Raw genomic sequence first — 14179 nt, 5'->3', positions numbered from 1 at the left:
GTCAAACTGATGTGATCAGTAAATACATCTTTTTAAACGCCACAACTTTTATCTGAAACATTTTTTTCTAAAATGCTTAGTTTTCGAGATATTTCACCGGTCCGGGACTTTTTGAACACCCTGTATATATATATTCATTTGAAAATGAATGCTGGGGCGAAAGTCGGACGAGAGGGGGTGGATACCCGGGCAACCGGTAAGAGACTTGTAAAAGATACAGGCATGGGTATCAGACATCGTTTTTTAAAGTATTTCCGAGATCCCGACGATAGTTGCGACCACGGAAAGGAATCGGTGCACTCATAAGCGGAAATAAGACTTCATTAAAGAATTACCCCGGGACGGCGACCGTAAGCGCGCACGGTTGCGACGGCCGCGGATAGATGGATGCCTCCGCGCCTGACCAACGAGTAATCGCCTGAGGAACCACCTCTGTGATGACCTGATGCATCAACCGCAGGGGGAAAAAGGTACAAAAATTCATCCCAAAATAAGCCATATGATAGTCTTCAACTATCGATCGCGAGTCAGAATCAAGCACAATGATACTATATACACCACGATACACGCGAGGTCTAGATAACGTGAAAGCGCTTTTTTACGTCTGCGTCATACAATGTCTATGTCAATACAATCTGTAATAAAGAAAAATGATGAGAGCAACAATTAACGTTAGTATTGTTGGTTTCTCTCCGGTGTCCTTCAACGGCCGGTAACCGTCACTAGCGTGAGAACAAAATATATGTAATTATTGGAATAACGGGGCGACGAGAGTTGTGGTCCAGAGGTAACCTAAGACCTAAGACACGGGATCGCAACCATAGACATAATATATCTAGACCGAGCGTTGAGGAATGGGGGTATGAGAAGAGGCATGTAGAAAAGGATTGTGTTTTGAGACCTTGCGTTCTCTCTCATTCGCGCATCTTTGTAACACAACCTTTCTTACGCATACGCTTATACATATGCGCGAATGAGAAAGAACGCAGAGTCTCAAAACGCAATATATCCTTTCCTACGTATTCTTACCTCCACTCCTCAAATAAAGGCAAACGCTCGATTTAGATATATTATGTCTATGACCGTAACATATATTTTAAAGCTTTGTTTATAACATGCGCAGTATGGTTGACGTAAGTTGAAGTAAGAAATAAAGCTTATTACTCATGTCTATACTCCAACACTTGCATCGGAGGTATTTCTTTTAGAGGAATACTTCTAGTGTAAAGAGGCTAGAGTACAGACGTAAACGAAATAAATTAGTTTTGTTATTTACTCCAATGTGTATACCAATTTTCTCCGCATATTGTAGACGAGCTTTAATATTTGACGCTGTCATGTAAAAGCGACAGAGCTTGCCTACTGCACTACCGCATGGGGAAGGGACGCAGATGCATAAAGTTACACGCTTTATTAAGGCCGTATCCCACTGCTGTAGGATATAAAACGAACTGAGGTAATACGCGCTATATTGACAAAACAAGAACATTTAATAAAAAGACGAGAGAGAATGTATTGGAGCGGGAGCTTGAGTAGCTGAGTGGTAAAAGCAGTCGCCCGGATAGCGAAAGTAGGTTCGAGTCCCGGCTTAGCGACACTTCGGCTTCCCATATCCTTTTCTCTCCGACTCTTACAGGTTGTGGGCTTGGTTGTAGTTGAGGTTACGATTAACAATAATAGATTGGCTGATCACACGCTAACTTGGCTGGTTGTGATTATCATTGTCTACTTTTTTTGTGTGGAACTATAGCAATGTCAAAAATTATTGAATTAATTATAACATCGTAAAAGTTGATTTACGTGTCTATTGTTTTGTATAGTAGTTAATTGAGAAGAACGCAAGTCAAAGCTATATTGATTAAGTCATATTTGTTATGAAGAGAGTATATGAATATGCAATATTTCTTTTTGAAACTTTTATTCGAAGATTCGGATCGATATTATAGGTAAAAGAGTATTTATTGATTAACAAATATTTTAAACAATTCTGAAAAAATCAGTGAAAAAATTGGTCTGATTTGAAAGCAATAATAATTCGAGTCATATGTGCAGCTACTTACGTATGGATAGATCTTCTTAGAGTTATACTCTGTAAAACTCTAATAAAATATTCAAAGCAAACTGTATGTATAATTTCTTGTCTCATTAACAAACGTTGTTTAAAAATGTATAATTAAGCAAGTTACAATATTATTATTAATTTATAGGTTTTATAATTAATATTCATAAAAATAGCTTTATTTATCTATATATAGTGTATTCCTATTCTTTAATTTACCTTTTCCTATTGTAATTCTTTCAAGTCACAGTAATTACTTTATGTAATGTCCCATAAAATTGCCTTGGTTTACCAAATTTATTAATTGCTCAACCTCATTGGTTCATATATCAATTTACGGAAACGTAAATTTCAGACGGAGATTTCAGGAGACGTTTTATATGTGGATTATAAAATCACAATCAACATACGGTATTCAAAAATAACCCGCACAAAATTATTGAATGATTTTACAATAAACGGATCAAAAATAGACTCGGGTCTAAATTATAATATGTAAGCTGGCCGGCGAACTGTTTTACTTTAATTGATAGATTTCCAACATCTAACTGTAATCTCAACCATAACCAAGCTCATAACTTAGTGAGATATGGCCTTTATGATAAAATACAATGAATGTTGTTTTACCAAAAGTTATAATTTCGAACATGAAAAACATAAATAAAAAAAACATTGCAGTCTTGAAATTTATTTATTTTCGATTATTTATTTTTCGAAAGCACGTAAGGTGATTTCGTTGGTAATGTGTGTATATACATGCGCGTGTGTATATGCGCGAAGATACGAGGGCTGTATGATAAGTACCCGTGTTAGGGAAGGAAACGCATTTAAAAAAATTTTTTTTTACTTATTTTTCAACATAATCACCTTTCAGCTTGATACACTTAATCCAGCGATATTCCAACGTTTTTATACCATCCAAAAAATATGATTTGTCGAAATCCGCAAAATAGACCTCTGTTTCGGCGATGATTTCCTCGTTTGACGTGAACCGCTTTCCGCCAAGCCATTTTTTCATGTTTGAAAATAAATAGAAATCGCAGAGGGCTAAATCTGGAGAACAGGGTGGATGAGACAGCAATTCGTAGCGTAATTCGACCAGTTTTGCTGTGGCGATTGCGGACGAATGAGCTGGTGCGTTGTCTTGATAAAAGAGTACTTTTTTTTTCGCCAACTGGGACCGTTTTCTCTTCAATTCAGCGTCGAATCGGCCCAATAAATCAGCATAGTACTACTCCGTGATTGTCCTTTCCTTCTCCAAATAGTCGGTGAAAATGATGCCTCGCGAATCCCAAACGGTGGCCATGATCTTTCCGGCCGATGAAACCGTTTTTGCCTTCTTTGGAACAGGTTCACCAGGTGAAGTCCACTGTTTTGACTGTTCTTTCGTTTCTGGCGTGTAGTGATGGATCCATGTTTCGTCAACAGTGACGAAACGCCGCAGAAACTGTTTCGGATTGCGCTTAAACATGTCCAAACAGTACTCTGAAGTTGTCATGCGATGCTGTTTTTGTTCCACTGTGAGCAAACGCGGCACTCATCTCGCTGATAGCTTTCTCATGTCTAATTTTTCGTGTAGGATATTTTGTACGCGTTCAATTGAGATATTTACAATGTCAGCAATCTCTTTGATCTTCACCCGGCGGTCTGCTAACACGATATCATGGATTTTGTTGACCATATCCTCAATCAGACGACCTGGGCGCTCTTCATCAAAAATGGATGTTCGGCCACGCTTGAATTTATTGAACCAATATCTGAGTAGTCATCGAAGATGCATGGTCCTTATAAACAGCATGCAACTTCACTTTGATTTCCTCACACGTCTTTCCATCTAAAAAAAAGAATCGAATCACTGACTGATATTGCTCTTTTTCCATGGTTGCAAACAAACACAAACTTGTCCACTTTCAACAGTTATCAAAACAAAACTACTTGATAAATCTGTCTGAAATTTTGACTGGCGTCGTTCGGGAGATGGCGTTAAACGATGGTATACAGACTTTGAGTCAGTGACGCCATCAGTCGTTAAATACGGGTACTTATCATATAGCCTTCGTATGGATGTGTTTATTTAATGCAACACGTTCTGATAGATTCGCACCTTCGAAATATTGACGGCATCTACACATTCATGGATAACTTTATTGCTTCAAAATCAATTATTTTTTTATGACAATTTGGAAGCTATCTCACAATAGGCATAAAATTATAGAAAACAAGTCAATGTTTGAGAATTGAATCATTTTAGATTTGGTTTCCGGATTGAGCCGCGTGGGTTCTTCTTTGTTTGATTCCGACGTTTCGCGAACATTTCAGTCCGCTTCATCGGGAGGGCATTGGGTCGTTCCTCCCTAGTAAAGCAGACTGAAATGTTCGCGAAACGTCGAAATCAAACAAAGAAGAATCCACGTGGCTCAAACCCGGAAACCAAATCTAATATGCATGGACATCGCGAAAACCTAAAATATCAAATTGAGTCATTGTTATCTTCACATCACAAATAAATAAAGAATTTAACTAATAAAGAATTTAAAAAAATAGATAAAATTAACTGATATCTAATGTAATTATTTTACTTCTAAAATACTATTATATTTATTTATCTTTTTATAACAGTTTTTTAATAGCTATTGACTGCTATGTTATTGGCACGGTTGCCATCTCTCCGATTTTTGCCGGGAACGGGTTGAGCAAAATATCTCCAGTTTAAAAGTTTAAAAGAGAAAAAACATTGGTTTATATGATATGAAAAAAAGAAAATTATATTTTTTCTATTTTTTCGAAAAAAATACCCAACCAAGAGAAAGAGAGAGAGAGAGGGATGAGGAGAGGGAGAGGGATAAAGGGAGGAGAGTGAGAGAAAGAATAGATAGAGAGACAAATAAATAAAGAGATAAGCGAGAGAAAGATAGAGCTACATGTGTAATTTACACATTTTGTCGCGTGCGCGTTCATCGCTGTTAATCTCTCTACTAGCAAAGCTACGTTCGGGGAGACGCTATTTAGCGCTTTGAGTGCGCTTTGTCCTTATTCAACTTTCAGTAAGTAATAAACTTCAGTAAGTAACAGAACACGCTCATAGCGCTAAATAGCATTTGCCCGAATACAGCCTAAAAGTCATAAGAAATAGAATGGCAAATAATATGATAAAACATATGGTGCGATAAGTATGCCAAACAGAAAATATTTAATATAATAGAAGGATATATTTAACATACTCTCTAAATTCCTTGAAGTGAAACCACTCCAAACGAGTAAGAATTCACTCTAAGCGATAGTGAAAATACTGTCACTCTGAATGGAGTGACATTTCACTTTTCATAAGAGTGAATATTATATCTCCAAGTAGAGTGAATTTTTATGATTAAGTAAAAAGGAAAACTTTTAGTTTTATCCTATTTATAGTTGCTAAACTTCTGATTATTGCACAATCTTTTTAATGGTGTACTATTTAGTTAATTCCATTTATAATAAGCTTGGAAAAATTCGCAGATCATAGTTGAACTTGAACTTGAGATCTCTGGCTCTTGAGTCCTACTTCGTACATACTGAGCCATTGCTATTAACTGACAGGAATGACTGTTATAATAATACATAAATTGTTTCCAAATCATTCACTCTTCTACGAGTTCAAAATTCACTCCATACGAATGAAAAGTCACTCTAACTCAAGTGACGTCGTCATTCCATTTATTGAGTAAAAATTGACTCCACGACACAGAGTAAAATTTTTACTCCACGATATAGAATGAGACTAACACGATATAGAATTTACTCTATAAGAATAAAAAGTCATTCTAATTCGAGACTCAGCTGTCATTCCATTTTTCGAGTGAGATATTCACTCCAAGAAATTTAGAGAGTTAGCACTTATTTGTGGAAGAAAAGTTATCGACATTTTCACGTGATTTTGAAAATCGCAACACGCATTCACGAATAATGGAATGAGCGAGGACACACAAACGATCGGACATCGAAACAATCAGTGCGATTTGCGAGTCGATCTTCTTGCTTGTGGCACATGTGTATTTTGCCCACAATATTTTATGATAAGTGTAAATATTCACTCTACGACATAGAGTGACAGTATTCACTCCATACGAGTGAAAAATCATTCCAACTAGGAGCGATTAGGTAGTTACTCCATTTTTTTATTGGAATTTGACTCCACACAGAGAACACAGAGTGAAAATGTTCACGTCACAGAGTGGAAGAATTCAATCCGTAAGAGTAAAGAGTCATTCCAGTTATTTGGCTAGTCACTCCAGTTTTCGAGTGGAGATTTCACTCTAAGAAATTTAGAGAGTATAACAAATATTTTATATAACGGTTAAATATATATGTTGATATATTTACTTATTATTTACTTAATGCTTTGATGGTGCATATTTTTGTTTTTCATAATGATAGAATGTTAGTGTAATATGTATTACACTCTCTAAATTTCTTGAAGTAAAGTTTTATTCTAAACGATAAAATACTGCCACTTTAAATGGAGTGAAATCTCACTTTTTATAAGAGTGAATATTTCATTCCAACTAAGATGAAAATTTCACTTCAAGTAGAGAGAATTTTTATGATTAGGTAAAATGAAAAATCTTTAGTTTTATCCTATTTGTGGTTGCTAGATTTCTGCAACATAATTGCAATCTTTTTAATGATGTGCTCTTTAGTTAATTTTATTTATAATAAGCTTGAAAAAATTCGCTAATCATAGTGGGACTTAAGAGAGAGAGAGAGAGAACCTGAAAGCTTCTGTTCTTGAGTCATTTGTCTTACTTATCAAGCCACTGTTATTAACTAACGGGAACGATTTTTATAATATATACGCTGTTTCCAAATTATTCATTCTTTCACAAGTTGAAAATTCACTCCATATGAGTGAAAAGTTACTCTAACTCGAATAACGATCGTCTTTCCATTTGTTGAGCGAAAATTTACACAGAGTGAAAATTTGCACTTCACGATATATAGTGAAGGAATTTATTCTATAAGAATGAGAAGTTACTTTAATTCGAGTGTCTTGGCTGTCACTCCATTTTTTGAGTGAGATTTTCCAAGAAATTTAGAGAGTACATGTTTTAAATGATAATATGTATGAACGATGAATAAAAACGATTCTAAATGTAATACTTCTCTCTCCTTCTTCTTTTTTCTTTTTTAGAAGACTTCTGAGCGAAAGTTGGCATAGAGGTGGCAATTATAGTTGTTGATTGTGCACATAGTTGTTGGTTGTGCACATCAGTTATATATACGATCATTAGCACCATTATGTGATTCCATCACTGCACCACTGAGTGATTCTACTATTCTTACTTATACTAATAGCGATGCATGCAGTAAACTGAGTTGCTGCAACATGCTAGTCAGCACATATGTTAGGAGGCATAAAATTGTACATCTCGTGTGACACTAGTCTCATATGATGTATAACAATCTTGTCTGTGTTTAACTAAAGAGAATACTGATATATAACTTTAATTTTCTTTGATTAGCTCTATTGAATTCTATTGAAAAGATGCATAATATTAGAGAAACCTAATAAATAATATTTTGTGCGTATGGATGTAAGTGCGCGCGCACCTGTGTATGTGTGTGTATTTTAATTAAAGCGATACTGGAGATAACTTCAAACTCCAATGGAGTTTCAGCGCCACCTGAAGGGAATTAAAATGGGATAGAGTCGGTAACAGATAATAGAGAGTTTTTGTAATAAGGTTTTTTAAATAATGAATGCTAAAGTTAAATAGTGAACGCTAAAGTCACGTTATTAGGTCGAAAGGCAAAGATGCGCATGTGTATCGTTCACCGTAACGCTAGATAACGTGCGTTATTTTTAAAAGAATAAGCTTCACGATTAGCGTTGATATTATGAGCACCAAAACAAAATCGGAACAACTGTAGTTTACGAGTGGGGATAACTTCGTTAATCCTCCATTCATTCCATTGCCTTCATATAAGATAAACGTTTAATTGAAATTTTATTTTCTAATTATATAAAGATGGCTTGTAAAAACAATTGACTTGAAATTTCCTGACTTTTCATTTACAACCTTTTAGATCATATTTGTATGGTAGTTTTCTTAATTTCATTAGTGTAACTTTTACTAATAGATCAATCTTCCATTGCTTTCGTATGAGGCGAGCTCGCTCAGTGGAAACTTTATTTTCTAATTATATCAGGACCTTGAATAAGTTCTCGCTGTTTTCCAACAGATGGCGTTACCAGAACTGCATGTGTGTAGTTTAAGATGGTAACGCATTTATAAGGAAGTACTATAAGCAAGCTTGAAATTCAATGTATGTCATTTCGCCGAAGTGTAAACAACTTTTTTTTTATAGTGTTAAACATGTCGAGTTTCGTGCCAGAAAAAGAGTATTTGCGGGGAACTTTACTATATCACTTTACAATTTTACTTTATTAAAAAAAAATCTGCAGCTGAAGCACACAGAATTCTTGTTGAGACTTACGGCGACCATGCTCTGTCGGAAACAACATGCAGAGATTGGTTTAGACGCTTCAAAAATAATGATTTTGATGTTGAAGATAAAGAACGCTTTGGCGCACCAAAAAAGTTTGAAGACGAAGAATTGGAGGCATTACTTCATGAAGACTCATGTCAGACGCTAGCTGAACTTACAGAATCATTAGGAGTTGATCACACAACAGTTTCGAAACGTTTGAAAGTATTAGGAATGATTCAAAAGCAAGGACATTGGGTGCCGTACGAGTTGAAGCCGAGAGACGTCGAACGGCGTCTTTTCACGTGTGAACAGTTGCTTCAACGGCAGAAAAGGAAAGGTTTTTTGCATCGTATCGTGACTGGCGATAAAAAGTGGATACACTACGATAACCCTAAGCGTAGAAGATCGTGGGGTAAACCCGGCCATGCCTCAACATCGTCGGCAAAGCCGAATATCCATGGTTCGAAGCTTCTGCTCTGCATTTGTTGGGATCAGCTGGGTGTAGTTTATTATGAGCTGTTCAAACCGAACGAAACCATTACGGGAGATCGCTATCAACTATAATTGATGCGTTTAAGCCGAGCATTGAAGGAAAAACGGCCGCTATACGAGCAGAGACACGACAAAGTGATTTTGCAATCGGCCACATGTTGCATAACTGGTAAAAACCTACTTGTAAACGCTTAAATGGGAAGTCCTACCCCACCTGCCGTATTCCCCAGACATTGCCCCTTTCGATTATCACTTGTTCCGATCGATGGCACATGCCCTGGCTGACCAGCACTTCCATTCTTATGAAGATGCTAAAAAATGGGTCGACTTTTGTATAGCCTCAAAAGACGTGTCGTTTTTCCGACATGGAATTCAAATGCTGCCAGAAAGATGGGAAAAAGTAGTGGCTAGCGATAGACAATACTTTCAGTGACATGGTTTTTACGACTTTTTTTAAATAAAGCATTAATTTTCACGAAAAATCAGCGAGAACTTATTCAAGGTCCTAATATAAAAATAGCTTTACAGTTAGCTTTTAAACTTTCTGGCTTTTCGTTAACAATCTTTTAGATTATATTTTTATGGTCGTTTTCTTAATTTTATTAGTATACTTAATTTTATTAATAGACTCTGGAAAGTGTTAGCGCACGCTCATAACGAGAATAAATACATGGGATTAATGTGATTCGTGCTGTTATCAAATTTAAGTTTTGTTCTAATGGATCAATATTATAAATCAATGCTTTAATGCATCTACTCACTTTATAAAGCCGTATTAATGCAGCAATAACTAAAATTTCATTTAAATTCAATTAATAACAGGCGCAGCATTTTGCTCATATGAGAGCACTAACGTTTGTCAGCCGAACGAGGACAATGGAAAGTTAAGAGAGGTTATATCTCATAATCTGTACGAAGAAAAGGAAAAATGGAAAACAATTATTATGCAACAATTATTATGCAACAACATAAGAGCAACAATTAAAAAAAATTTTAGTGTGTGTGCTGTCCGAGATTATATAGAGCATCTGTTGAAAAATTGGACAAAAATAATTCGTGCGAATTTAAAAAAGTAAGTATTTTAAAGTAAATATCAAATGGTTATGTAAATTACAAATTACACTCACAATATAGTCTTAAAAATATTATGTAACTTTATTATTATAGTTAGGATAATTTTAGATACAAAATTCTTTTGACTAATTACATATTAATTTGTAGATCGCAGGGATAAAAGAAGAGAATGCACGGAAAAAGAGTAGCTGTCTCAAGAAATAGAAGATTTACAACAAGAATATAAGAATATATCTTTAGGAGAAAGTAATTATAACCTACAAAAATTAAGAGTGCAAGCAAGAGATAAAATACTGCAAAATGTTTATCCATTGGAAACAACAAGTGAATTAGATTTACAAAAACTTATATCTCCTACCTCTTTATGTGCAACAAATGCTTCATTAAATTCATTCTCACTACTTCCAGCGATATCACCGACACCAGTAAAATTACAGCAAGACTATATTTCTGCTGCTATAACGGATTCTCTATCACTAAGTCCAATCCCAGTAAGCGCAGACTGCACGCAGATTGGCAGCAAATTTGATCAAAAACCCACAGCAAAACCATAGTCATCTGTGTCTACATTAGGCTACGGTTTTGGCGACAGATCTTGCTGTCGGGCAATTGATGCTAAATTTGCAGCAAAAACCGCGCAAAGCTTGCAGCGCAGCAAGGCTTGCGCGGTTTCTGCCGCCAATTTGCCGTCAAATCGCTACAAGCTCTGCGCGGTTTTTGCTGCAAATCTGCAGCAATTATTCGACAACAAGCTCTGCCGCATATCTGGCGGCAATTTGGCAGCAAGATTTGATATAACAGATCCTGCATCAAATTTGTTATCTATTTGCTATCAAAAGTTGATAGCAAGCTCTGCTCGAAATCTGTTCGCGCAGGTTTGGCTATCTGGAGTGCTCTCATCACATTTCATGCTATTCATCAGGATCGGTATCATCATCAGAATCAATACCATTATGAGAGTCAACACTATTACAAGGAGCAATACCATCTTCAGAATAGGTACTATTACTAAAATCATCGCCAGCATTATCTTCAACATTATTATCAACTTCACAAGTGCGTCCTATAAGAAATAAAGTTCGTGAAGGAAACTTAGAAATTTCACATTACAATTTTTAGAAGAAAAACCTAGCAAATAAATAGAGCTTGAGAAACAGAAATTACAGCAAGTTAGAACAAGAAAAATTGCAATTTGAAAAAAAAAAGATTTCAATTTGCAATTAGAAAAGAAAGAACGGGAAATCAAGTTAGAATTGGAAGCAGGAGAAAGAAGAAACAACATTGCTGTAGCAGATCAGCAAAGACAATTGATGGAAATATTATTGCATCTCCTTAACAAACCAAACACAATTCTAATTATGTTTTAAACATTTCATATTTTCTATGTGGCCTAAAAATAGTTATATTTTTTATTGAAATATATATTCAATTGATATTAACCCCTATATGAATTTATTTGTTCATAGTCTGCTTTGTGGATAAAATGTAAAGTTCTGAATATATCTAGATATCTTGTAACATAATGTTTATTTTTTTTCTGACATATATATTTGCTTCTATATTCTTCTATTCGAGATAGAGTTTGATGAAAATAGATAAGTGAAGGAAATAATGTGAGTCAGTACAATATAACTAATTATTGTATTTTAATAAATATAATTTCTGCAATATATATATTTTATTACATAATACATTTATAAATGAACATCAAAGTAAATATTCTTCAAATGTAGGTGGATCAAATATTAAAATGTTGAGCAGTTTGACTACCACATAAGCATGTGTGACAATTCGCCAAAATTCTTGCTGTTTGATACATCGAAGCTACATCTTGAAGTAAAAGTTTCTCTTCAAATCAAGAAATATAAATTATATTATTATTTTGCCAAAACCATTCGATCGCTTGCCTTACAAAGTTCATTCTTAAATTAGATTTCTTGTTCTGGAGTCAATTCTTTACTTCAGTATGGTCTAAGCAATAGTTCGAGGATAAGATAAGCACAATCTCCATACAATACAAAATTGCACACCTTTCTAATTGCAGATATAAAAGCGAATTTCTGAATATGCCTGTAAAAAATATAATATTATTATTATATGTCATATACCAAATCAGTTATATTTATAGATACCTACATTATATCGTCTATCAGGATAAGGTCCATGAAAACTAACTATTATATCATCTAGACGTAGTACAGATTGATATTTCAGACAATGATGTCGTTTATGGCCAGAATAATATTCTTGTTGACTCACAGATGGTCTACATATCGCTTATACTGTTTTGTCAATATAGCCCTAGCAATTCTGCACAGGTGTCCTTTTTGCTGAAACCTTTTACAACATAATACATAAATTTTACTTATTATTGTAGCAAAAACATTTAGGATGTTTTGAATTACAATGTGTTAGGCCTCTTACTTGTGAATAGTATTGAAGTTTATTTCTATTAATCCATGATAAATTATTAAGATCCGCTAGTAAGTGTCCTTTCTGTTAATGAATTATTCTCATTAGAGTATTAGCAATTATTGACAGATAAGAAACAGACAGGCCAATTCGTTTTCTAAATCTGACATTTTTATTAGGATATGTTAAATATCTCAGATATATATAAACCTTCTATACCAACAATATATTCAAATAAATCTTTATATTTTTATTTAAACATTTTTGAGATTATTTTATAAATTATAGCTCAAGTTTAGTTAACTTACCTGAAATGATATATGGTTATTCTGTTTCTATTCGGTATGTTAAGAGTCTTGGTATAAGGTATGCAAGTCTTTCGATGTGTTTTTTTTTCAAATTTTGCTTTGAATTCCTCTGGAGCAAAATTATTTAAATCTAACCTTTTGTATTGCATATTTCTGATACGGACATTTTCACGTGGTATCAACAACTTTATAATAGCTTCTTCCACGAAATTGAAATCAAAAGTAACAACATCTAATAAATCCTCCATCTTTTATTCAAACACCGTATCACCATATGTTATCTTAGTGTTTGTTGTGTAAAAACTCTGGTTAGAGCACGGAAAGATGGAACACGATATTAAGTCATGATGATTTTAGCGTTTATCATATCTGAAAAACGTTATTGCAAAAACTTTTTAATAATGATACAGTTGGTCCATTCTTTCCAACTGCACTGCTGAACACTGATGCAATAGTTAGAGCAAGGAGCTGAGCACAATAAAAAGAATAAGGAACAGGGAACAGAGAATAAGGAATACTGAAAACAAAAAATAACACTATTCCTCTGTTCCTCTATTTTGTGTTAACGAATTAGGTTTCATGTTTTAATATTGAACTGTTCCCTATTCTCTGTTTCCTGTTCTCTATTCTCGATTTCCTATTCCTTATTCCTTTTATTGTGCTCAGCCCCTAAGAAAAAATATATTTGTCTTACTTTAACTTATTGCACCAGATCAGTCACGCAGCTAAAAAGAACGTACCAAGTACTATATCGATGCCAATAACACAAACCACATGTTTACGTTTAGCAAACCTGTCATTCCGTATTGACTTAACTTCAACTAACAGTGCATAAATCTGTAACAACATAGACAAATATATGCAAAATATATATGACTTTTATAATAAATATCCCATAGTCCTCTAATCTCCATTTTGCAAGGCGATTAGGGCTAACAAATTCAGCATTTATACATGTCACAAATAACATATGATATTGCTATACAATACTTTGTCTTCTAAATATAACATAGTATTGTCAAATTAAATAACAAAATAGTCTGTATTAGAATAAATACCACATGTATATTTTTTTTCTTTTTGTGGATCAGGTTTTTACAGTGTAAATAAGTGCTTTTATGTGCTGTGATCTTATAAGTATTACATACATCATAGCAAGCTCCTCTGTGACATATTACTGTCGCGACGCCAATATACAGTGTGAGTCATCTGAATCTATCACCTCCAATAACTCGTTTGTGTGGCCAGGAATCGAAAAAAGTTTCATATAAAAGTTGTAGGGTTTCGAGGGGGAACCAAAATGGCGTACCTTTCAACTTTTGATTTTGACCGAAAGTGGGTTACTTCAACCGGAAGTGGTTTTTTT

General features: G+C 34.5%; 1 protein-coding gene across 10 annotated transcripts in view; it reads left to right on the top strand.

The window, feature by feature from the left end:
* Window positions 1-14179, top strand: part of LOC116846693 (ecdysone receptor) — a 538347-nt gene that overhangs the window by 56418 nt on the left and 467750 nt on the right. The window contains exon 2 of one of the 10 annotated variants that reach the window (XR_004378561.1): window positions 9842-10724. The exons of the other annotated variants lie outside the window; for them this stretch is intronic. The gene's annotated coding sequence lies outside the window, so the exon portion shown is untranslated. Of the gene's footprint in view, window positions 1-9841; window positions 10725-14179 lie in introns of those variants that run through there. 10 annotated transcript variants of the gene reach the window in all.

The sequence above is a fragment of the Odontomachus brunneus genome, unplaced genomic scaffold, assembly GCF_010583005.1.
Source record: "Odontomachus brunneus isolate Ranch 3 - 2012 unplaced genomic scaffold, Obru_v1 Obru_scaffold_067, whole genome shotgun sequence".
In the NCBI taxonomy this organism is placed as follows: Eukaryota; Metazoa; Arthropoda; class Insecta; order Hymenoptera; family Formicidae; genus Odontomachus; species Odontomachus brunneus.
This window is presented reverse-complemented; position numbering and strand designations above follow the sequence as displayed.